The sequence below is a fragment of the Hylobates moloch genome, unplaced genomic scaffold (genome assembly GCF_009828535.3).
Source record: "Hylobates moloch isolate HMO894 unplaced genomic scaffold, HMol_V3 SCAFFOLD_10, whole genome shotgun sequence".
NCBI lineage: Eukaryota > Metazoa > Chordata > Mammalia > Primates > Hylobatidae > Hylobates > Hylobates moloch.
The window spans coordinates 721,762-746,510 of NW_026652285.1; the positions used below are offsets into that span (position 1 = coordinate 721,762).

At 38.2% G+C, this 24,749-nt stretch overlaps 1 long non-coding RNA gene across 2 annotated transcripts; it reads right to left on the reverse strand.

The window, feature by feature from the left end:
• Positions 1-1,829: 1,829 nt before the first annotated feature.
• On the reverse strand, positions 1,830-22,796 carry LOC131384507 (uncharacterized). 2 transcript variants are annotated; one of them, XR_009215402.1, is made up of 3 exons: positions 22,714-22,796; positions 9,224-9,300; positions 1,830-1,841 (listed from the first exon to the last, which is right to left on the reverse strand). It is a non-coding gene; the product is annotated as an uncharacterized LOC131384507 (long non-coding RNA). The 2 variants fall into 2 exon arrangements; XR_009215403.1 differs by lacking the exon at positions 22,714-22,796 and adding an exon at positions 16,336-16,437 and having other exon boundaries at positions 1,831-1,841.
• Positions 22,797-24,749: the final 1,953 nt, after the last annotated feature.

A 24,749-nucleotide genomic window follows, 5' to 3' on the forward strand; every position in this document is an offset into this window, starting at 1 on the left:
CCCTTCTGACTGCAACATTGTCTCTAATGAAATAATGAGGAAATTATCCAAGTACAAATGCAGTATATTAGCTATAAATTTCTTTATTGAGGGATTAGGGCAGAGAAAAAAAAGCACTCATCAGTGGAAACATGCAGTCTCTAATCTTGGTTCCATCACTTCTCTTTTCCTCTTAATGATTCATAACAATGTACACTGCTGAGAGAATCTTTTGCTCCAGGAATAAACAACTAGGAGGTATACAATTCCCAGGCCATTTATTTATCCCTATTTTTGCAACATATATCATCAATTAAGTCCTGTTAAACAATCACAAAGGTAGCTATTTAGTTACAATTTTGTTGAATTTGTTAGCAAATTTCTTTGTGTCATTTGCTTCTTAAATGAAGAGACTGTAGCAACAGTGAAACCATGTGGCAAACTGGCATTGGGCTGAAGTTCATTAGAATCTGAAAGGCAGGAGAACTCATCCACATTTAAAATTCTACATTTGAATTTTCATTGCTTATGCTGACAATCCTTTAAACACAAAGTCGTAAATCAGCAGGCAGTGCTAGGGAGCCACCTGCTGGAATAACTGGCTGAATTTTGCTGCCATGTTTCCACAAAATATAAATTCACTTAATATTAATTCAATTAGAAAGTTGTCAAATTTAGGGTTCCTTTTGCCCTAAATAGATATCTTTCACAAAAACTTTCAAACTACACTTGGTAATGGTAAAGAGCATTATTATATATATTTTTAAAAAGGTAGGAAGCATGAAATGAGAAGAAAAAATATTCAGTGAACGTTATTATGTAATTGACATGTGAAAATACAAGAGATAGCCAAGAAATTCCAGTGACATTAGTCAGATTTTCAAAAGAAAGTTACCTATTGCTTCAGGATTGCTGTATCATTCATTTGTCAAAGATATTCACTGTAACAATTTTACCCAGAAATTAAATAGTAATTTATGTAAATGATACTATTTTGTTAATATTAAAATGAATATGTTTTTAAAACCTGCTTGCATTAAAACCACAAGAGGTCTAATTTGGAATCAAGTGATGCAGATTCTTTCTCTTTTCCAAGCTGTTTAAAATTAATCTCTGTTACAACCTTTTACCTTTAATATTGAGTGGATGATAAATTAAAGTTTTTAGCTAAAAATTGATTAGTATAGTATTTTTCTAGACTGTGTTGTTCAGAAGTGTGTGCTAAATATAGCCACCCATTTTCCAGCCTTTGCTACAGAGTATGTATTATGAACATGAAAGAAATGTTCTTTGATGATGCTTTTATGTTGCCTACGGTTCATCATTCTAAATATGCTCTCTGTGTGTAGCATAGAAAGTAAGTAAAAAAGATAGGAAAGATTGATCTGAAATGTCTACTATCTCCAACACATAGCCTGGAGTTATTTTTCTTACTGGTTCCCTATTATCAGTTTGCTTTCTTATCACTTTCTTTATCCTCTAAAGAGTAGCATGCCTAAAGATTCTATGTAATTAATAGTTTCAGTTCATGAAAACTATGATTTTATTTATAACTAAGTATTCTCATGATGGTGGGAACCTTAGGTAATATGGGTAGGTGAGGAGAGTTCTGTAATTCCTGTTCAACTGACACTATTTGGTACGTCATTTACCAACTGCAGTTGCTTTATTTCAGATTCCCTTTGACTCACCATGGTAGATCTCCACTTAAAACATTTTAGAATATATCAAGTCACTTACCTTAATCTAGGTGACACCTAACAACAACCTTGAAAGATGTGATTCTTATCTTTACTCTACAGGTGAGGAATGAAGTTCAGAGGAGTTAAGTAAATTGTGCCATGTGGCATCCCGGTAAATGCCTAAGGAGAGATTCAAGAACTTGCCAAGAGCACGCTGAATCCCAGTGAAATATCCAAGTTCTTAAAAAGAGCAAACCGCTTTTCTGTGTGTTCATTGTGCACCCTTATCTCTACGCTTACTACATTTTAATCACCCATTTTGTCTCCCTCCAAAGTCTGTATGCTCCTCCAAACCATAAACTCCTTTTCAAAAACACTCTCCGCAGTTGGCATCAAACCTGATATTCATAAAAGATGATAAATTAGTGCTTGTTGAATATTTGTTGAAGGAGATTTTGTTATTTTTAAATAAGATACGTGAGATCTTATATTTGTTTATTTTATGTTTCATGGGAGTGTAGTAGTTTAGAATGAGAAAGGACAAGAAAATGATGTTTATTGAGACCCTACTATATGTCAGGTCCTGTGAGAGTACTTAACGTGCCAGCTCCTATGAAGGTGCCTTAGTCACCTAAGGTACTAATATTATGTATATATTAGAGACGTGATACTATACATACATAGAGGCCATAATATACATACGTTAGAGACAAAAAAAAAAAAAACAAAGAGACAAAGTGGTTAGATAACTTACTCTTAAGTTACCCAAAGAATTCTAAATTATTTCTCAACATTTCTTATCTTCTTTGAAAATCTCATCCACTTTCGTAATCTCAACCATCCATCACCTGTATGCAAGTGATGGCCAAATTTGCGTCAATCACTCCTCAATACCTCACACTCCCAAATTGCATTTGTAAATATCCTGACTATTCTCAAGAAATAACCATCAAATGACCGTTTGAATAAATACCTATACTGGCAGACACTGTACTACTAGGTGCTGTATATCTGCAGTGAACCAAACAACCTATTTCTGCCTTCAGAGATTCAGGCTAATAGAAGAGTTAGGCAATGCATGTTGTCATGAAATCCATGAACAAGCAACCTTCTATGATAGGACAATCAGAGAAGGAGTCCCTAAAGGGTTAAAAATTAACATAAGATCTGAAAGAAGCCAAGGAATGGATCATGCAAACAGTGAGAATGAAAGTGTTCCAAAGGAAGGAAAGAATACATTTGAGGGCAGGGAAGACTGCTGAAGATTTGCAGAACCGAAAGTCTGGTTGTTTGCGTGAACATAATTGGAAGCTCCTAAAGGGTTTCAAGTAGGGCATTAAAACCGTCCATTTTATGATTTTAAAAAATATTATTCTGACAATTATGTGAGGAAGAAATTAGAACAGAGCAAGAATGGAAGTGGTAAGAATCATTAGGAGACTAGTCCAGGAGTCCAGGCATGTGATTGGGACTAACTGGTGGAAGCACAGATGGAGAAAGGTAGAAGAATTAAAAACCCATCTTATATTTTGATGTAAGCAAAATTTTGAATGCAAGCAAAATAAATTGATGAGTGGAGAAAAGGAGACATACTAGTTTCTAAGTTGAGCAAACGATGAGATGGTGGTTTTCTTTGGATCATTTCTGGGAAAGTTTGGAACAAATATACCTAAGCAATATTAGGTATATTGGTTAACGAGGGGAACTTAAGTCCAGGGAAAAGTCAAGAGGAAAGTTGGGACATGATAGATTTAGAGAGCTGAGTAAAACTTAAAGCAGACTATACACTATTTCCCCAGATGTCTTAACTTTCTTGTCTAAATGTTTAAACTTCGTGTTTTCACTCATTAATTTTACCTAGACTTTGAATTGCATCTCAAGTGCTCATGAAGGAAAAGAATGGTGTGGTCCATTTGCATAATCTCTTCTTACCATAAATATTCAAAAATCGTGTGTGTGCTTCTCTCTTAGTGCTTACCTTATTCTGCTGTTAATCTATAAGATCTTTAAAGGTATAAATGTATAAAGAGTCAATACTTACTCTTCTTGGTATCCACGATAGCAGTAGAGGCCCAGTAAACATTTGTTAAATGTATTATAACTAAGTTAAATTTATGTCTCACAAGAGAAAAAATATTCTAACCCTTTTTCTCTGAATAAGAAACTATGTATTTTGTTAAAAAAAAAAAAAAGAAAAGTACAGAGACAAGGTTCCATGAAGACTAGTGGTACATATTATTTGGAATCTTTCCCAAATGTCTCCAGTGCTGTGGCATTATCTCAATTCCCATATCTGCTTTAACAAAGCCAATCTCTCCTTGGAAATACCCATCCACTAATAGATGGGTCAGCAAATGATCCAAGTTGTGAGCCAAAGTCAGCCCACTATGAGGCCAACTCTGTTTGCACCCATTCTTTATAGCTTTTGCACTACAGTGGCAAAGTAGTTGCAACAGAGACTGTATAACCTGTAAAGCCAAAAATGTTCACTATCTGGACTTTTATAGTTCCAGACTCTCACACTAGTGGAATACTTTGAAAATCTTCAGGTTCTTTCTGGAAAGTTTGTTGAGACTATCTCTAAGCAGTATTAGATAATTGGAATCTTACCATTTAGCACACTTGCATACAAAAAGTGACAGGTAATGGTTGGGATCAGAACAGAACAACATACAGAGGGAATGGGATCCAGAATAAGAAAACTTGCAGGGTAGGAGTTCCCAGCCATCCCATTACTGGGTATATACTCAAAGGATTATAAATCATGCTGCTATAAAGACACATGCACACATATGTTTATTGTGGCACTATTCACAATAGCAAAGACTTGGAACCAACCCAAATGTCCAACAGTGATAGACTGGATTAAGAAAATGTGGCACATATACACCATGGAATACTATGCAGCCATAAAAAATGGTGAGTTCATGTCCTTTGTAGGGACATGGCTGAAGCTGGAAACCATCATTCTCAGCAAACTATCGCAAGGACAAAAACCAAACACCTCATGTTCTCACTCATAGGTGGGAATTGAACAATGAGAACACATGGACACAGGAAGGGGAACATCACACACCAGGGCCTGTTGTGGGGTGGGGGGAGGGGGGAGGAATAGCATTAGGAGATATACCTAATATTAAATGAGAGTTAATGGGTGCAGCACACCAACATGGCACATGAATACATATGTAACTAACCTGCATGTTGTGCACTTGCACCCTAAAACTTAAAGCATAATAAAAATAATAAATAAATAAATAAATAAATAAATAAATAAAAACATAACGCTAAGAAGCCTTACAAAAAAAAAAAAGAATCAATAACATAATTCAAAACAGAGTTGCTCAGATCAATACACCCTAGTGGAGTCAGTAAATTTGTCTTTGGGTTCCTACTTCCCTACTCCACTGTTTTCTTTGAGGCCATCTCCCCAATTCTTTCCCCACCCCATTTTACAGAGCTGTTTTCATATTCTTAAAGGCTCATTTCAAATGCTATCTGCCTGTGAAGCCCTTTTTAACTTATCCACACAACAAAACTAGGTATGATAACCCATACTTGAATTCCTAGAGCATTTTGTTTGTGGAATTTACTGTGTAATGCTTATTCTTCCAACTAGATTATAAACTCCTTTGAAGAGAGGTATTGCCCCTAGCATTGAAGTAGTTTAACTGAAATTAATTCATATAAGAAATGAATCCACCACAACTGCCTGACAAGAATTTAGAATATGTGTATGTTGAGAGACTGAATATACAAATGGACAATGACTGAACCACATATAACAACAGACCCACAGCATCTGCAGCAACCAGCCCAGGAATAGCCTTTAACTTGAAACAGCCTGTTTTCATTTTCACCACAGCCGTCTGTCTTCTACCGAAACCATGTGGCTGGTTTGATTCTGCTATCGAATCTTAGTAGAACTACTAGGCTTAGGATTGACAGGCACAGGTTTCAAAACGGTGTGTCTTAAAGACCAACTAGGAACTTTAGCAGAGCAAGGGAAGTCAAAATTTACCAGTTATTCTACCACAGCAAGGACAGTCCAAGAATAATGGTTTAAACCTGCCCCTGGGCTCTCCCTCATTTCAGCGTATTTACTTCTTTGCCAACCCTACGGATTTAGACTTCCCTTTTGCTCAAGAACACTCATCCTCTCATGCACAGCCTTGCTCAGATTTGTCATATCTGACACTTTGATTTAATGTCTGACTATGGCTCAACTCCGACTTTGTTTCATGCCATGAATGAGATTTTAGTGCTGCTCTAAAGTCCTTCTGTTACTAACTGGGACTCAAACCCGGAGATCAGATATGCCTCCCCAGTCTCAGCATGACCTGTCTTTGTGATCCAGTCTTCACATCCATATTCTGAAGACTGAGACAAGGCAAGGACCAGCAGGCATTGAGTTAACAAAAGCAGAGCAGGCATATACACTCCAGATCAAAGAATCAAAGTTGGAGAGAACAGCAAACAGCAGAATTCAAATGGCCAGGAAAACACAAAAGAAGCTGCCCTGTACCCATAAAAGTAGAATAAGCTGCTGATTCATTTGGGGCCTTTGCTGTCTCAATTTCACATAATTACATCCTCCTGCATCAATCCAATGGCCCATCAGGGAAAAGGTGTTGTAACTGACTAAAATAAGAGAATTGTTCAAGGTCCCTGTAAGAAGCTAAGTGAAATATAAGTCAGGGTTCTATTGTGACAATAGAGAAACAATCTCAAAATTATTTCAGGAGCAACATGTCACATGGGGAAGCCATGACTACTGTCATGTTTGAGGTACGTATACCCTATCAATCATTTTAATGACATTTTACCTCTGCATGGATAGGTAAACCATGATTAGCCTGCTGAGTTCAGTAGCAGAACCAGCCTAGGGGAAGGAAAAATGTCAAAAATTAGAGTTACCTTGATAGAGTCATCCTAAATAACAGGCCAAGAATGCCAGTATTCTCATTTTCCCACATCTTTATGTATTTAGTTTTAGGCTTTATCAAACAATGTATATGTGGGAGATATGGGTAGTTCAGGAGTACATGGGGTACTTAACCTCTTTAACCTTGAACAATTGAAAATCATCAACATAATATCAAAATACAGATACAATATGGAGATATTTTAAAATAGTATTTACTCTGTTGATATGTAGCTTCTAAATCCAGCCAGAGGCTATCATAATAAACAAGTAACACATTCTATCACCTTTAGGAGCCATAAGTCTGAAAGTGTATAGGGAAACCTACGAACAGTAAATAATACAAGTTCATATGATGCCAGTAGTAGAAAGACTGAAAGTCTTAGGAAGAGGACAGTGCAATGTGTGTGTTGATATATAAGCCAGTTTCCTATAATAATTTATCCAAAGTGAATTCATTGATTGACTTCAAGCCATACCAAGGAAATACAGAGTTGTTAAAGAACAAAATTTTCAATTAAGCCAGTTATACTTGGATTATGCTAAACATGCAGAATATGCTTTCTTTGGTGGGTAGCATGTGACTTGAACAGTATGGGAGATGGTCATTACCACACATTGTCCTTACTGCTGCTCTTGACAAAATGTATAAAGTTTTATATTCCCTATTAAGTCATTTGTACCTTCAAGAGGGTTCTACTAAATATATAGACATATGTACAACCTGTTAATTTATAATATTATTTTGAGGCCTGATCCTAAAAAATAAAAGTAGAAATTTAAGAAAACAAAACAAAATAAACCAAAAACTTTATGATAAAAATATATTAATTAGATTTTTAAAATAATGATGAAAATTGGAGCAATAAAATGTTGTTTTCAGAAGTTAGTTTTTAAATTATGTTCACATAATGAACTCTTGTGAATCCATTAAAGTATTTTTGAAGCCCATTTAATCACAGGATAAAGCCCTTCATATAAACTTAAATGGAAAAGGAATATTCAAAAATAATATGCAGGATGATCACAATGTATGAAATATATATGTTTTATATCCTAGTGTGTACAGTAAAAGAGCTGAAAGCAATGACACATAAATGATTATCTTGATGCAGAGAGATTATAGATAATATAATTTTCTTCATTATTTTATGCATTTTCCAATTTTTATAATAAGCGTACATTACTTTCATATTTTAAAAGAATAGTAATTACACTTAAATGAGAATACATATATATATATATATATTCTTTCACCCCAGGAAGGGATTATGCCTCTAGCTGTTATTAATTAACACTGTAGAAAGTAGCTAAGCATAGGGATAGGAGGATGGCGTAAAGAAAGTGAAGTGGATGTATGGAGGATTCAATTCAATTAAAAGAAATAGTCCATCACAAGTTTATAATGTTTTGCCTTTTATAAAGAGCTTTCACATACTTTATTCCATGAAGACTGTCGCAACTTCCTAGTGCACACACACATCACACAGGCAGACACAAAAGATGTTATTAGTCATTTTAAGTGCCTAGAAGGACACATCTACCCTATTGCCCCCAAACTGGGCTGTTATAACCAGGTAAATAGCTTTCAGTGAAAAGTAACATCCATAAAAGACAATCAATGGTGACATATTATTCTTGTTCAATCTGCTGTCTTTGGTTGCTACATGTCTCCTTGGCTCTCTATCAGAGGCCAAGCCTGCCTGCTTGGAATGCCAACCAGTATCCACATGGCTGAAGCTAACTCCTTCCTTGCTTTGCTTTCAAAGTCCCGCCCGTAGCTGAATACATCTCCCTTATCTTGCTTTCCCTTTAACGAAAGAGCAATGTTATTACATGCTTGGGTTCACCAGTGAAGAACCTGGTCCATGCCTACACATAAACAGGTCAGAAAAGTCTAGATCTGGGTGTATAGCTTACTATATCATCGCACTAGCAAAGCACCAGCTTCTGATTTCCTTTTCTTGGCTACATGCTGGAGGCCTGGTCCTGGGCCAATGACAGCTGTGCATCAATTATCACAAAGAGAGCAAGACCTTGGGGAAAGCCTGATGATTTAACGAGTGCTCAGCTGGGACTTGTTCACTTGATGTGTATCTTAATGCTGCATAGCAACTCCCTTTTAGTTCAAAACAATACATCTCCTTTAGTTTATCGGATGATTGGCATAATTATGAAGAAGAACAAAGATCAAATACTGTGTCCAGAAGCAGAGAGACTAGACCACGTGATAAGGCAGCGGCGAGGGAGAATGATGGAAAAGTATCCCTTGCTTCTGAATAGCAATCCTTCTAAAAAACACCTATGAATAAACAAAAATCAGGATAGGTGACATATCTTGTTTTAAAGAGTAAGGAATCACCGTCGAGAGTGGTAAAATAACTTGCCCTAATCTACACACTGGAAGAGATATAACTACTACTTAAATAGGCAGTTTGATACTGAGTTCTAAGCTTCTTTAAGTCACCTCCATTCAGCAAAACTGTTGTACATCATCTATTAAATGTCTACCGTGAACAAGACTGTGTGTGTGTGCACATGCTTGTGTGTGGGGGAGAGTAGAGGCACAGGAATAAAAAAAAGAGCTTTTTTTTGTATCTTATAATGATGTACATAAAACATAATAGACATTACTTACTCTTGTTTGAATGTTTGTGTCCGCCCACAATTCATATATTGAAATCAAATCACCAATCTGTTCTTATCAGGAGGTGGCTGTTGGGAGATAATTAGGTCATGAGGGCAGAGCACTCATACATGGGAATAGCACCCTTATAAAACAGGCCCCAGAAATCTGCCTTGCCCCTTCCATCATGTGAGGATTCAGAGAGAAGTTGCCATTGTGTACCAGGAAACAGGCTCTCACCAGGTATCACATGTGCCAGCAGTTGGATCTTAAACTTCCCAGCCTCCAGAACTGTGAGAAATAAATTACTGTTGTTGATAAGCCCCATAATTAATGGTTTTTTGTTATAGCAGCCCAAGGACACTAAGACATTGTATAACTAAGAGAAAATAAAGTATGCAAACGTATTTTATCATCGTAATGCATGGCAAAAATCTGAACTATAATCAAATATACAATATGCCGTAAGAAATTGGCCTACTCTACAAATGAAATTTAGAACTGCTTTCCCTGGACAGTTTAAATTTGTGGATTACCACTTCAAACCCACTCTTGCCATTATCCCCAGTGCACCCGTCCCACTATCATTTGGTACTGTCTTGAGGCGACCTTGAGTCTGAGTCCTTCATAGCTGCTGTCCTTTAAATGTTAGGTCTACAAGTCTCGTATATTATTGGGTTGATGCAAAGGTAATTGCAATTTTTGCTATGAAAAGTAATGTGAATGCACTTTTAGTGGCAAACATCGCAGATAACTTTGCACCAACTAATAACATGGTCTGCTAGACTAAGGCCACTATAAAGTCATGGTCTCCAAATTCAGTCTCTAGGTAATACCAGGCAAGATCTTTGACTCCTTATTCATCACTTGCTACTCTTTGTGGGACCAGCTAAACCATACAGTCTTCTCCAATCTCCTTCCCACCACCTCCTCAGTCACTCTCACTTGATCTCGATTCTATACATTGACTTCACAAACAAAAAAGTCATCAGACTTTCTCACCTTTCTGCCACCTTAAGGCTGCGTCTCCACCTGGACCCATCAGGTGCTCTCTTCCTTTACTGTCACTTAGAGCTGTCTTCTCTTACATAAAAGTCACCACTCTCCCTCTCTGAGGAATCATATTCCCTCCACCCTCATTTTCTCACTCTATTTTTAACATCAGCTTTATTAAAATTAATCCATAGACCATAAAACAAACCTATTTAAAAGTTGTTAACCTACAATTTGATGGTTTTTAATCTATTCACACAGTTGTACAACCATCACTACAATACATGTTAGAAAATTTTCATTCTTCACCCTCCAAAAACTGTATCTATTAACAGTTACTCTTCATTACCTCAACTGCCTCATCCCCAGCCCCAGCCCTAGGTACCATTAATTTGCTTTCCATCTCTATAGGTCTGTCTGCTTTGGACATTTCATATCAATGGAATCATGTGGTATGTGGAGGCCTCACTCTATTAACTTTCCTCTGCTCCTCTTTTGTTTTTAATATCTCCTCCTCCACTTGCTCTTTCTCATCAGCATTATGCATGTTCAAATCCTGCCCATTTTTAAAACCAAACCAAACAAAACATAATTGTGCATTAGCATATCCCATCCCACTCCAGCTTCTGCACTGTCTGTTTCCTTCCCAGGCAAGCTTTTTAAAAGAATTGTTTTTGGCTCTCCATGTTCTCACTACCCACTCTCTCCTCAAACCATTTCCAACTGCACCCTGTCAAGGTCAGTAATAATCCCCTTCTTGCTAAATTCGATAGATCGTTAACACCTACTCCTCTTTCAACTCTCAGATTAAACATCACTTTCCCTGTGAAGTCTTCTTCAGCCCCTTACATCTAGGCCAGGGTTTCCTCCCTTCAGCACTATTAACATTTAGGAATGAATAACTCTTTGATGTGGAGGAGGCTGTCCTGCAACCTCCACTGGCTAGATGCAAGGAACATCCCTACCCCACCCCGAGCTGTAACAATCAAACATGCCTCCATGTATTGTCAGGCATCCCTGGGAGGACAAAATCACCCCTGATTGAGAACTACTGATCCAGACATGTGTTTTTCTTCGTGTGCTCATGTCATGCTTGATTTCTCTTTTGCAGCATTGATTACATTGAATTGTAGTTGTTTGTGGGTTCCTCCCTAACCCAAACTAGACCAAGATTGATGTATCAGGAGCAATGGTTATCTGGTTTATCCCAATATCCTGGCACAGTGCATGGCACCTAATAATTAAGCAATGTATATTTGTTGAATGAATAAATACAGTGCCTTTTTGTCTTGTTTATTGGTAAGAAATGAGACCCTCCTGAAAACTTATTTTTTTTTCTCCGTAGTGTTTTTGTCTGCGGCTGTTGTGGGTTTTGTTTGCTTTTGCTGTGATTACACCTTGTTATGGAGTTTGTGTAGGATCATTGCTAAAAATCATAACATCCAAATCAAAAGATTACAAGTAGAAAGCAGAGAGTTAGGGAAGTACGAAAAGATTGATCTCGTGTGCCACCCTGTTATTTGTCGTTGTCTTCTTGGTTCAGCTTTTTAGTCACAGCATATTTGTACGAATGCTTTATATTATTGGACTTCAAAACACCTAAGAAGGCTGGGCGCGGTGGCTCACGCCTGTAATCCCAGCACTTTGGGAGGCTGAGGTGGGCAGATCATGAGGTCAGGAGATCAAGACCATCCTGGCTAACACGGTGAAACCCCCTCTCTGCTAAAATAAATAAATAAATAAATAAATAAATAAAATAAGCCAGGCATGGTGGCTGGCTCCTGTAGTCCCAGTTACTCAGGAGGCTGAGGCAGGAGAATCGCTTGAACCCGGGAGGTGGAGATTGCAGTGAACTGAGATCGCGCCACTGCACTCCAGCCTGAGTGACAGTGCACGACTCCATCTCAAAACAAACAAACAAACAAAAAACAAACAAAAAAACACCGAAGAAACTAGCATTTGTTGGCCTCATTTTTAGATTCTGTCCATAGTCTCAGTTTTGTGCCAAGTCCTCTTTGATATTGATTCTGTATTTCCCAGAGCGAAATAGCTCATAGAGTCACTAGAATCACATACTCTTGGAACTGGCTAATTGCACCATATTTTTACAGATTAAACAATTGATCCTCAGGGATATAAGGTGACATACTAAAATTTCAGTAATAATCTCTAGAGAACTAAACTAGAATGCATGTTTCATAATTTTTCCATAAACACTAGATTATATTTTAAAAGGTCTCATTTGTTGACTACCTACTATGTGCTAGGCTCTGTTCCCTAAACCTCACAACAACCTTATACTTTTCTTTATAACTTTACAAATGTAACAACATGAAATCTATCTGGCAGGGCCAGGTCTCCCTGACTCCAAAGCCCTCACCCCTCTATTCCTCTGGACTGCCTCTGCTAGACACTACTATTAAAGATCATTTTCTCAGTTCCACCACATGTAGCCCAATTTGTGATATATAGTAGGTACTTCATATCTAATAAATAACTTAATGTTATTCCAAACGAGCTCTTAGGTTTCTCTTAATGGTGATAAAAGGGGACAATAATCAACAGATAAACACAAACGGCAGCCGTGGGATTGAAAGGGGAAAAACTGGAAAAGAGGGAGGATAGACTCATAAGAGAAATTAAGTAATGTCCTGAATGATGCTGAGATGAAGGCTAATATATCAATATCCTAGCCATGTAACTCATTTTTCAATTGAGTTGGGATAGCTTTAGAATGCAAGATTTGGGTAAAATACATATCAATTAAGTGAAAGATAACCATGGCCCAGGTTACTTGATGAGATCACATTTTATTGGGCTTGAACATCTACTTAGCTACTCCAGGAAATAACTCTAGTAAGACAACCAAGTATGCTGACTACAACATCCCCAATTTAAACTTCATTGTTTTAAAAATAAGCTTTATTGCAATGAAAAAAATGTGTAGCTATTAGCTATTGTGCAACATATATATATATATATATATTTTTTTTTTTTTTTTTTTTTGAGATGAAGTCTCGCTCTGCCGCCCAGGCTGGAGTGCAGTGGCATGATCTCGGCTCGCTGCAAGCTCCACCTCCCGGGTTCATGCCATTCTCCTGCCTCAGCCTCCAGTAGCTGGGACTACAGGCACCCGCCACCACGCCTAGCTAATTTTCTGTATTTTTAGTAGAGACGGGTTTCACTGTGTTAGCCAGGATGGTCTCAATCTCCTGACCTCATGATCCACCCACCTCAGCCTCCCAAAGTGCAGAGATTAGAGGCATTAGCCACCATGCCCGGCCACAACATATATATTCTAAACTCCCCAAATTACCTAAAACTATAACTCCTCACTGTCTATTTTTTTTTTTTTTTTGGTTGAAGAAAACGGAAATCACTGTTTGCATGCATCCAAATGACATGATTATTCTGCCCTCTTAGTGTCTCACACAGTGTGTGTTGCTTCCCTGCTCCCCTGGTATGGCTCCTACTATGCTGGTTGTCAGCTGTGTTAGTGCCACTGTTTCTTGAACTGGTCTTTTTATTTTTTACTTTTTAATTCGACCATAAATAGCAACAGCTTTTTTTCTGTGCTGGAAGAATAAGAGAACTTTGGAAGTTGTTTTTCCAATCTAAGTAGAGGCTATATCTCCTTTACCAGAATATAACTAAAATAACAGTTCTGATGAAATTTTTATTCTCTTGAAAGTTCTTATATTTTACACTTTAACAATCTCTTCATAGCCAGTAATCCACTCTCATCTGGGTTTAATTCTACCTTTGGCTACAGAAGCACCATTATACCCACTCATACGCAAAACATGTAACAACTGATCACACTCAGGTAGTGACTTACCAGGAGACCATTGGCCATAAACAACTGGCACAGCCATACCTGAGCTACCTCTTGACTATCAGCCCTTCTTGAAAGGTGAGCAAGAGCCCTGCTCTAGCCTGATGCCTTTTCTAAGTGATGAGATATCAATTCCCCTAGGAAGTATTCCTTATTTCCAAGTCACTTCCACTATCCCAGAATTTATTGTTGCAATGCTTTTGAATAAGAATGTAATCAATTTAGGTTCTAAACTATAAAGACCTCACACCACTATCTCCTATCACAGATGAAGCTGCACCTTCAGTTTCAGAAAGATGTAACTTCAGGATCTTCTTTGTCTTTACTCAGTGAGACACAGGAGTCATTTTGAGCTAACCAAGGTTACAAATGCATAACGCCAGGGACCAGTCCGATGCATAAAAAAAAAAACAATTACATGCTTCAGTGGGTAGACTGACCCACCAAAAGTAGAGTTCTATCATACCCGGCAAACTCCTATGAGAGGAGCTGAACAGAAAGAGGACATTTCCATCCTTGTTTACAAAGGCAGTTCAGTGGAAAGGCAAGTTGACTTGCCTGCCTATGTTTACTTGTGTTCTGTTTGGATTGCCTTAATTACCTAAGTATCTTGTTTTCAGAGCAATCACCAATAAATTTATCTAAGGTTGATTGTTGCTTCCAGTCATTTTTACATTTAAAAGAACTATTCCAAATCAACTCAAGCATCCATGGGCTTATATAAAAGAGTGGAGATGAAAGTATAATATGTATTAACCTTGAATAACTACTAAGTGCATACAGCATAATAGATACCCCTTTGGGTAAGTTTAAATATTGAGAGATATTATGATACAGTCATTAAGACATGAACTTAGGAATCAGAGATATCTGGTATCAACTCTTGGCTCTGTCAGTCACTAAATTATGACCTCGGGTAACTTACTTGCCTTCTCAAAGCCTCTGCTTCCTACGTTGTTAAATGGAGACTACTAATAGTAGTAGTCTGCTTCAGAAATTTGTTGTGAGGTTCAATAAGACATGGACAAAGTATCTGATGTAAGCACTCTGTATTAATCTCTTCTCTCATTGCCACAGAGAAATACCGGAGACTGGGTAATTTATAAAGAAAATAGGTTTAACTGGATCACAGTTCCACAGGCTGCACAGGAAGCATGGCAGCATCTGCTTCTGTGGAGGCCTCAGGAAACTTCCAATCATGGCAGAATGCAAAGGGGGAGCAAGCACCTCACACGGCTGGAGCGGGAGGAAGAAAGAGAGTGGGGAGGTGCTACCCATTTTTTTTTTTTTTTTTTTTTTTTTGAGACGGAGTCTTGCTGTCACCCAGGCTGGAGTGCAGTGGCGCGATCTTGGCTCACTGCAAACTCTGCCTCCCGGGTTCACGCCATTCTCCTGCCTCAGCCTCCCGAGTAGCTGGGACTACAGGCTGCCACCACCACGCCCGGCTAATTTTTTGTATTTTTAGTAGAGACGGGGTTTCACCGTGGTCTCGATCTCCTGACCTCGTGATCCGCCCTCCTCGGCCTCCCAAAGTTCTGGGATTACAAGCGCGAGCCACCGCGCCCGGCCGGTGCTATCCACTTTTAAACAAGCAGATTTCATGAGAACTCAGTTACTATCATGAGAATAGCACCCAGGGGGAAATGCACACCCATGATCCAGTCGCCTCCCACCAGGCCTCACGTCCAACACTAGGGATTACAATTGAACATGAGTTTTGGGTGGAGAGACAGATCCAAGCATATCACGTTCAAAATGGTAGCTATTCTTATTATCCATGACTATCACAACAACATACCGAGGTTAGGTATTAGACCTATTTTATAGACGAGGAAACAAAGACTCATGGAGGCTAAATAATTCCCAAAGGCTGTTATCTCTGTAGTACCTCGTGGAATAAATAATGTGGCCACCATCATTATGTGCTTTACAAACTGCCTCTAAATGTGGTTCCCAAAGAGGAGCCAAAACATTTTGTATAACTACAATTTATTCCTCTAATCCTCACAAGCATACACAAAGCAACCAGCTTGAAGGACAATATTCATATAGACGCCTAAGTTCTACAAAGTGTATTTTTAAAATTCACATTACTTCATGGATAAAATTCCTATTGTTTTTGTTCTCTTGCCCACTCTTCCTGAACTGCCTGGCTTTTCTTTCAGAATCAACTGACAAGATGTTCTGGAAACAAGATGTTTCTTAGCAACATTTTGTTTATCTAGATAAAAACATAACCTTTACTGCCACATACTAGAGCAGAGAGATCCTCAGCATTTAAATGATATATACTTACTGAAGCTCTTGGTTTTTAATTTCCATATGGTCGTATATGTTTTTCTTTAATTTGGGAGGGAAGTGTCCTTCACTTTAACAATAATTCTTCTTCAGGGTCATAGCTAACTGTACAGCATCTCCTCCTGGGTCTCCACAACTATTTCTCTGTATACATGTAAGAACACAAGCTCATGAGGTTACAAGTGCATACATCTTAAAAGAAACACATGTCACTTTGGGAGGCCGAGGCGGGCGGATCACAAGGTCAGGAGATCGAGACCATCCTGGCTAATATTGTGAAGCCCTGTCTCTACTGGAAATACAAAAAATTAGCCGGGCGTGGTGGCAGGGGCCTGTAGTCCCAGCTGCTCAGAAGGCTGAGGCAGGAGAATGGCGTGAACCCGGGAGGCAGAGCTTGCAGTGAGCCAAGATCATGCCACTGAACTCCAGCCTGGATGACAGGGCGAGACTCTGTCTCAAAAAAAAAAAAGAAGCACGTGTATGATGAGTTTTCTCTGTCTCTGTTGGTTTGCGTCAGTTCCCCATTCTGCTTCTCTGGTATATACATCTTGTCAAAGTAATCATTTATGCAACTTTGATTATTTAGAGGATTTGCTCCTTCCCAAAAGAGAAATCACTGAACTCAGAAAACTGTTTAGAAATATCTGACACAAAGACCAATAAGTCTTGAGAATAAGTAGCCTTCTCTGTATCTCCATTATGGAAATGTTGGCTGGAGATGATCAAATCCCTAAGAGATGACAGTTTCCTGACCCAAAGGAAACTTGCAAGTGAGAATTATGACCTTGGATGACTTACTTGCCTTCTCAAAGCCTCCGTTTCCTACATTATTAAATGGAGACTACTAATAGAGCCTGCTTCACAGAGTTGTTTTGAGGTTCAATGAGACATGTGCAAGATGTCTGATGTAAGCACTCTGTATTAATCCGTTCTCTCACTGCTATAGAGAAATACCTGAGACTGGGTAATTTATAAAGAAAATAGGTTTAACTGGATCACGGTTCCACAGGCTGCACAGGGAGCATGGCAACATCTGCTTCTTTGGAGGCCTCAGGAAACTTATAATTATGGTGGAAGGCAAAGGGGAAGCAAACACCTCATGTGGCTGGAGTAGGAGAAAGAGAGAGAGGAGGAGGGTGCTACACATTTTTTAAAAAAACAGGTCTCACAATAACTCAGTCATCATCATGAGAGCACCTCCCCAAGGGAAATGCACCCCCATGATCCAATCACCACCCACATGCATGCCTCACCTGGGGTAAGGGATAGCCTCAAGCCTCAGAAGAAACTGCAGTGTAACCACATGGATATTTGAGGGGATTCATGGAATTTAAGTTCACAAAAAATTTTCCTAGGCTTCTGTATTAGGGTTCTCCAGAGAAAAGGAACCAACAGAATACACACACACACACACACACACACACACAGACAAAAACATAACCTTTACTGCCACATACTAGAGCAGAGAGATCCTCAGCATTTAAATGATATATACTTATTGAAGCTCTTGGTTTTTAATTTCCATATGGTCGTATATGTTTTTCTTTATTTTGGGAGGGAAGTGTCCTTCACTTTAACAATAATTCTTCTTCAGGGTCATAGCTAACTGTACAGCATCTCCTCCTGGGTCTCCACAACTATTTCTCTGTATATATGTAAGAACACAAGCTTAGAGAGAGAGAGAGAGAGGGAGAGAAAGAGAGAATGTATTTTAAGGAATAAATTATGTAATTATGGAGGCTATCAAGTCCAAAATCTGCAGATGAGGCCAGTAAGCTGGCGACACAGGAAAAAGTTAATGTTTCAGTCTTGAGTCTGAAGGCAATTGGGAGGCAACATTCCTTCTTCAGAGGATCTCAGTCTCTTCTCTTAAGGCCTTTGACTGATTGGATAAGGCCCACCTACATCATAGATGGTAACCTTCTTTACTGAAAATGTTAGGAGTTAATCACATCTAAAAAATACCTTACAACATCTAGGTTGGTGTTTGGCCAAACAACTGGGCACTGTAGCTTAGCCAAGTGAATGCAAACATTAAAGATCACAGCTTCCTAGTCAGCCCTGATCCCCTTCTCTCATGGTCATCTTGGGGCAAACACAACCCCAAACAGAAGACTAAGCACCAATCTGGGATATTCTGGGTGACTAAAATCACCTGAGGCATCAACCACACAGGTTATGCTATGGAACATGTTATCAGATTATAAATGAACTTCTTTGTTTTGCAATTACATTTTTAAAATTTATTTATTTCTATTTTTTATTATTTTATTTTATTTTTCCATTAGTTATTGGGTTATAAGTGGTAGCCGGTTACACGAGTAAGTTCTTTAGTGGTGATTTGTGAGATCCTGGTGGACCCATCACCCGAGCAGTATACACTGCACCATATATGTTGTCTTTCATCACTCACCCCCTCCCACTCTTCCCCACAAGTCCCCAAAGTCCATTGTATCATTCTTACCCTTCGCATCCTCATAGCTTAGCTCCCACATATCAGTGAGAACATACAATGTTTGGTTTTCCATTCCTAAGTTACTTCACTTAGAATAGTAGTCTCCAATCTCATCCAAGTCATGCAATTACATTTTTTTATTTTGAGATAATTATCATTTTACACATGGTTGTAAGAAATAATACAGGGAAATCCTGTGTACTCTTTACTCCATTTCCCCCAATAGTATCATCTTGCAAAACCATAATACAATATAAAAACCAAGATATTGACGTTGATAAAGATACAATACATTTCCATCACCCACAAAGATCACTCATGTTTTCCTCTTACTGCCACACCCACTTCCTTCCTACCCCCAACTCCTACTGAAACCCTAGCAAACACTAATCTGTTCCCTATTTCTGCAATTTTGTTATTTCAGGATGTTATATAAATGGAATTATATGTTACATAACAATTTTAGATTAAAGTTTTTTATGCGGCATACTTCTCTAAAGATATATCTAAATTGTTTGTTATATTGATTGTTTGTTCTTTTATTGATGAGTAATATTCCATGGTATAGTGGTACCACAGCTTATTTAACCATTCACAAGTTGAAGGATACCTGAATTGTTTCCAGTTCTTGCTATAACAAATAAAACTGATATAAACATTTGTGTACGTGTTTTGTGTGAAGATAAATTTTTACTTCTCTGGGATAAATGCCAAGAAGTGTAATTGTTGGGCCATATGGTGGCTGCATATTTAGCTTGACTAAGGAACTGTTTTCCAGAATGACTATACCATTTTACATTCCCTCTAGGAATGTGTGAGAAATCCAGTTTTTCTGCATCCTTGACAGCATTTAATGTTGTTACTAGTCTTTAAGCATTCTGATAGGGGGTGCAGTGATATTTTGTTCTTGTGGTTTTAATTTACACTGCCCTAATGATGAATGATGTTGAAAATCTTTTCTAGTGCAGAATTGATACCTGTATATTTTCTTTCTTGAAATGTCTCCTCAAATCTTTTGCATAATTTTTAATTTGATTGTTTATTTTTTTCCTGTTGAGTTTTGAGAGTTCTTTGTTTATTGTAGATACTAGTCCTTTGTTGGATACATAAATTACATATATTTTATCCCAGTCTGTGCCTTGTCTTTTGTCTTCTTAACAGAGTCATTCTCAAAGCAAACGTTTGTTGTTGTTATGAAGTTTAGGTCAAGGGGTTTTGTTCTGTTCTGGTTTGTTTTGTTTTTCTTACGGATGCTCAGTTGCTCTAGTACTATTAAAAAAACAATCTTACCTCCTCTATTAAATTGCCTTTTCTCCTTTGTCAAAAATCAGTTGGATACATTTTTTTGTGGATCTATTTCTGGGTTCTCTATTCTGTTCCATTGGTCAATGTGTGTGTGTGTCTCTATCAATACCAGTCTTGATTACTGCAGCTACATAATAAGTCTTGAATCAGGTAGGGGCAATTCTTCTCTCTTTATAATCTTTCAAAATCATTGTAGCTACTCTAGTTCCTTTGCATTTCCATACAAATTTTAGAATAATCTTAACTGCATGAATAAATATCTTGCTGAGATTTTGATAGAAATTGCACTAAATCGGTATATCAATTTGGAGAGAATTTATAACTATATTGTGTTGAGCTTTATCTTCCACAAACACAGTTTGTCTTTCCATTTATTGAGATCTTTGATTTCTCTCAGCAGCATATTTTAGATTTTGGAATACAACTATTGTAAAAGTTTTGTTAGGTCTACACCTGAACTTAAAAAAAAAAAAAAAAAAAACAGAATGGAATAAAACCTTATTTATTGAGGAGATACCACTTTTTATTCATTCTTGTCACTATGCGTCTACATATTCAGGGTTTATTAGTTGGACTTCTGTTTTACAACTTTAAAAATCATCTATTTTCTGCTTAGAAACAACTTTCTAACAGAACATGTCAAAAATTACCAATATTTATCTGACTGACAAAATCAAGGAAACCTATAGCTGCAAACTAACTGGGTTTGGCAAGGCTCATCTATTTATTTCTGCTGTTTCTCATAATAGTGTGTCTTCTAGCTGCATTAGTAGGAATCAAAGTCCCATAATATGTAATTTTTTTGAGCTTAACCCTTATATGCAAAGCCAGATCTTAGTATTTTTAAGGTTCCCAATGATGTCACCGTTTGCTAGTGTGGCATTCTAATAGATAGTAGGGGGTTGGATGCAGAGCTTTTGACACTAAAAGTATGCATGATGGTGAAAAAAGAGACTCTGGACATCAGGATTGCTACTGGAATTAATTTGTAGTTCTCAGTGTGAACTATCGACTTGTGATGGCCTTGCAGCAGTAAAAATATTTCCTAGCAACGTGTAGTTAATGTGGTTTGTTTTCAAATGAAAGCCACACATTACCAATCACTTCTTTTTCTCTGATTAATTACAGAATTTTATTCTAGGTTCTGAGTTGCAATGTTCTTCTTGGCACAATCTCCTGAAGTTTCGTGTGAAGGAATAATGCAATTCATTAGACTGAGGATAAATGCTGGTTTGTTGTGCCATCTAAAACAAGCAAGCCTATAAAACCCACTGTAAGATGGTTCCACCATATAAGCCTCAGTTTCCCAGCCTGAGCGAATAAAGGCATATTGAGTAAACCAAATCATTGAATCTGATCCATGAAACTTATCATTGAAGTAGTGTAGAAAGGTAAGAAGACTGAAGTCAGAATTCTTTGATTCATAGATCTCTAGCCAAAGTGATCAACTTCTCCAAGTTTGTCCAGGACTTTTCTGATTTTAAAAATAAAAGTCTCATGTCTCAGGAAACCTTTTAGCCTTAGTTTTAAAATTGAGATTCCCATGTCCCAATACCCACATCAGTCCCAGGAAAATAAGGATGTTTGACTACCCTACCTTCAGCTCTCGGTCTTACTAACTTTGGGATTTTAAGTGAAACATATCACTTATCTGAGTCTACCTCCTCAGATGTAGAAGGTAGAGAGTAATTACTTTCTCCCCTTACAGGGTCATCGAAGGAACAGGTAGCATAATGTTAATGGAATACTTTGTAAACAGTTGAGCACTATATGGATATACAGTTTTGGTACCATCATAATTCATGGCTGTCTCATGCTAACAATGAATATATTTGTCTTATGCTTTATTCGATTGGACCTCTAGAAAAGAAACAGTCATAAAATTATTTTCAAAATTTTGCCCAATAGCTCATTTCTTTTCAACCAGAACAATATTTTCTGCCATACTCTACAGAACCCATTAGCTAAGCACAAAGTATCATATACCCCCAAATTACTGCTAAATGCTGTTTACCCTCTAATCCCCTAATTCTATTCATCTGACATCACTTTATGGAACTCTGGCAAATAGCACAGTTCGAGCGTACAAGCATAGAGGATGGATTTGAATAATTGCATGTTTATGTTCAAGAATATAATAAAATATTTGCAGATCCGTTTCTCTTTTCCAAGAGTAATACACCATTCTATGTAAAGGCGATGGGTTGGTTGCAAATTGCCTTCAACATTTTAATGACAGTATTTAGGAAAGTAATAACAAGGCTTTGGTTAGAGGTCCTTTGCTAGTTTCTGGAATATAGATAGCTGAGTGTAGCATACCAGCAGATTTTAGCAAATTCATGAGGCTTCAAAGTTGATATCTGAAATGCTGTCAAGTGCCAGATCTTTTGTTTCACTCTGTTAGTAAATGTAACAGATGGTTTGCAAACATGTTTAGGATCTGAAGGCTGACTGATTGTGTCAGTCTGATAGAAATAGAAGGCAGTCATTTACCACATCAGAATGTGAGAAAAGGAAAGCCTCGAAATTAAACCCTTAAAAGAGAGGGACTTTCTCACTGAGTCTGACTAACAAGAGAGAACCTTGAGTTTAAAAGGTATATTACCTCCACCTCACCTTTTACATGTTTCCTTTTATTTTATGCCAGTATGGAATATTAGAATAAGACCCTGTCATGTTCCAAAAAAAACAAATAAAAACCATATCTGTCTCTTTGATGCATAGTGAAATCACTATCATAGATAGATTTCCGTTGCCATAGGGATGATTATGCTCTCACAGAATCCAGCAAGGCAACTTCGTCTCTGGGAATCCAGCTAAATGAGAGACAAAATTCTGTCTCTTTCTTTTCCAGTCTGCAAATAAGAACACTGTTAACCTTGCAGAGAAAGAAAGTTAATAGCTGGGCTCCTCTATCTGTCTGACTTGCACCTCTACCCTTCTCATCTCCGTGTTAAAGCATAATATAGGTCAGCCAAGACGAAAGAAAGTTGTGGCTGTTACAGAAAATGCATGCGATAACATATATAGCTTTATTCTGGGACCAGTTTGAGGCAGAGACAGGGCAAGAAAATTTCTGCAGTTTGAGCTTCTGAAACACAGGCTAAATGGCAGGCTTATTGGGGATTTCCATCTGGGCAGGTGCACAAAAGCTCAAGTCACTCCAAGAAGACTGCTGGTAAATGATTGATATTGGATTTTGACTGGACTTCCCAAAATGAGAAGTGGACTTCAAATTGGAGAATTATGGAATAGCTCTTGAACCAAACTATACTGTTTTTTTCCATCCACGTTTAATTGAGGGCCTTCCCTGTACCAGGCACTGTGTTGGCCACAGAAGATATGATTAAACAAACTGACAGCGTATCAGTTCTGATGGGGCTTACACGCAACAGAGAGAAACAGACACCAGGGGAGGTCTCTGTGAGTTGGTTACCTTTGCGCTAAGCTTTGCTACACCCAATGAGGAGTGCCATTTTATAAATGTGCGTACAGTAATCTCACACTTTCTTTTCACCATTTTTCTCTATCACGAACATTCCCAATAGGAGAAACGAAGATGCACAGTGGCTACAACGTACCTAGTTATCGAATGCTCAGTGAAGCAAGGGAAAAATCTACTGGAAAGGGTCAGCTGCAGTTTCACATTCCAGCTCAATCACTAGTTGAACAATTAACTTACCCGAGCTTGGGTTTCATCAGCAGTGCGTTGCTGACCTGATACCCTATCAACCCCCAATACTACAGTATGTATTTCTTATAAGTAAAGATATTCTCCAACATGACCCCAATACAGCCATCAAAATAGGACATTAGGATTGATATATTTATGTGATCCTCAGACTCCAAGTTTTACCCAATGTCCTAACGGTATCCTTTACAGCAATAGGGTCCTGTTTAGAAGCATCTGTCTCTTTTAGTTATCATATCACTTTAGCAACCTTTCGTTTGGAGGAGTGCCTCCTCTGCCCTTGACATTCTTTAATAGATGAGTCAGTTATTTTGTAGTATGTCTGTCAACCTGGGCTTTTCTGTTTTCTCAAAACTTGATGTGGACACCCTCTTCAAGCTGCTCAGTCTCTGACATAACACACCTGGCTATCTTTCCACATGGACTCTCTCCTCACCCTGCTTGATGAAAAGTTCAAAGGACCGCCTTCTTTACCTGTTTGCACTCTCATCCCCCATGCCATGTTGCCCCCTGAAGGGATGCCCTTCTCACTCTACCGAGGTTCTGACACCTATGACAGGCAGTTCTCCTTATGATACCCAGGGTACCCCCAGTTCTGGGCCACTGCACTCCTCTATATTCAAAATTAATGTCTACCATATTCAGCTCCACCTATTGACTTTAGAATACAGTTATTCAGGGGCTTGGCAAGTGGCTCATGGCTGTACTCCCAGCACTTTGGGAGGCCAAGGCAGGTGGATCACCTGAGGTTAGGAGTTCGAAACCAGCCTGGCCAACATGGTGAAACCCCATCTCTACTAAAAATACAAAATTAGCTGGGTGTGGTGGCACAGGCCTGTAGTACCAGCTACTCAGGAGGCTGTGACAGGAGAACTGCTTGAACCCGGGAGGCGGACACTGCAGTGAGCTGAGATTGCGCCACTGTACTCCAACCTGGGCGACAGAGTAAGACTCTGTCTCA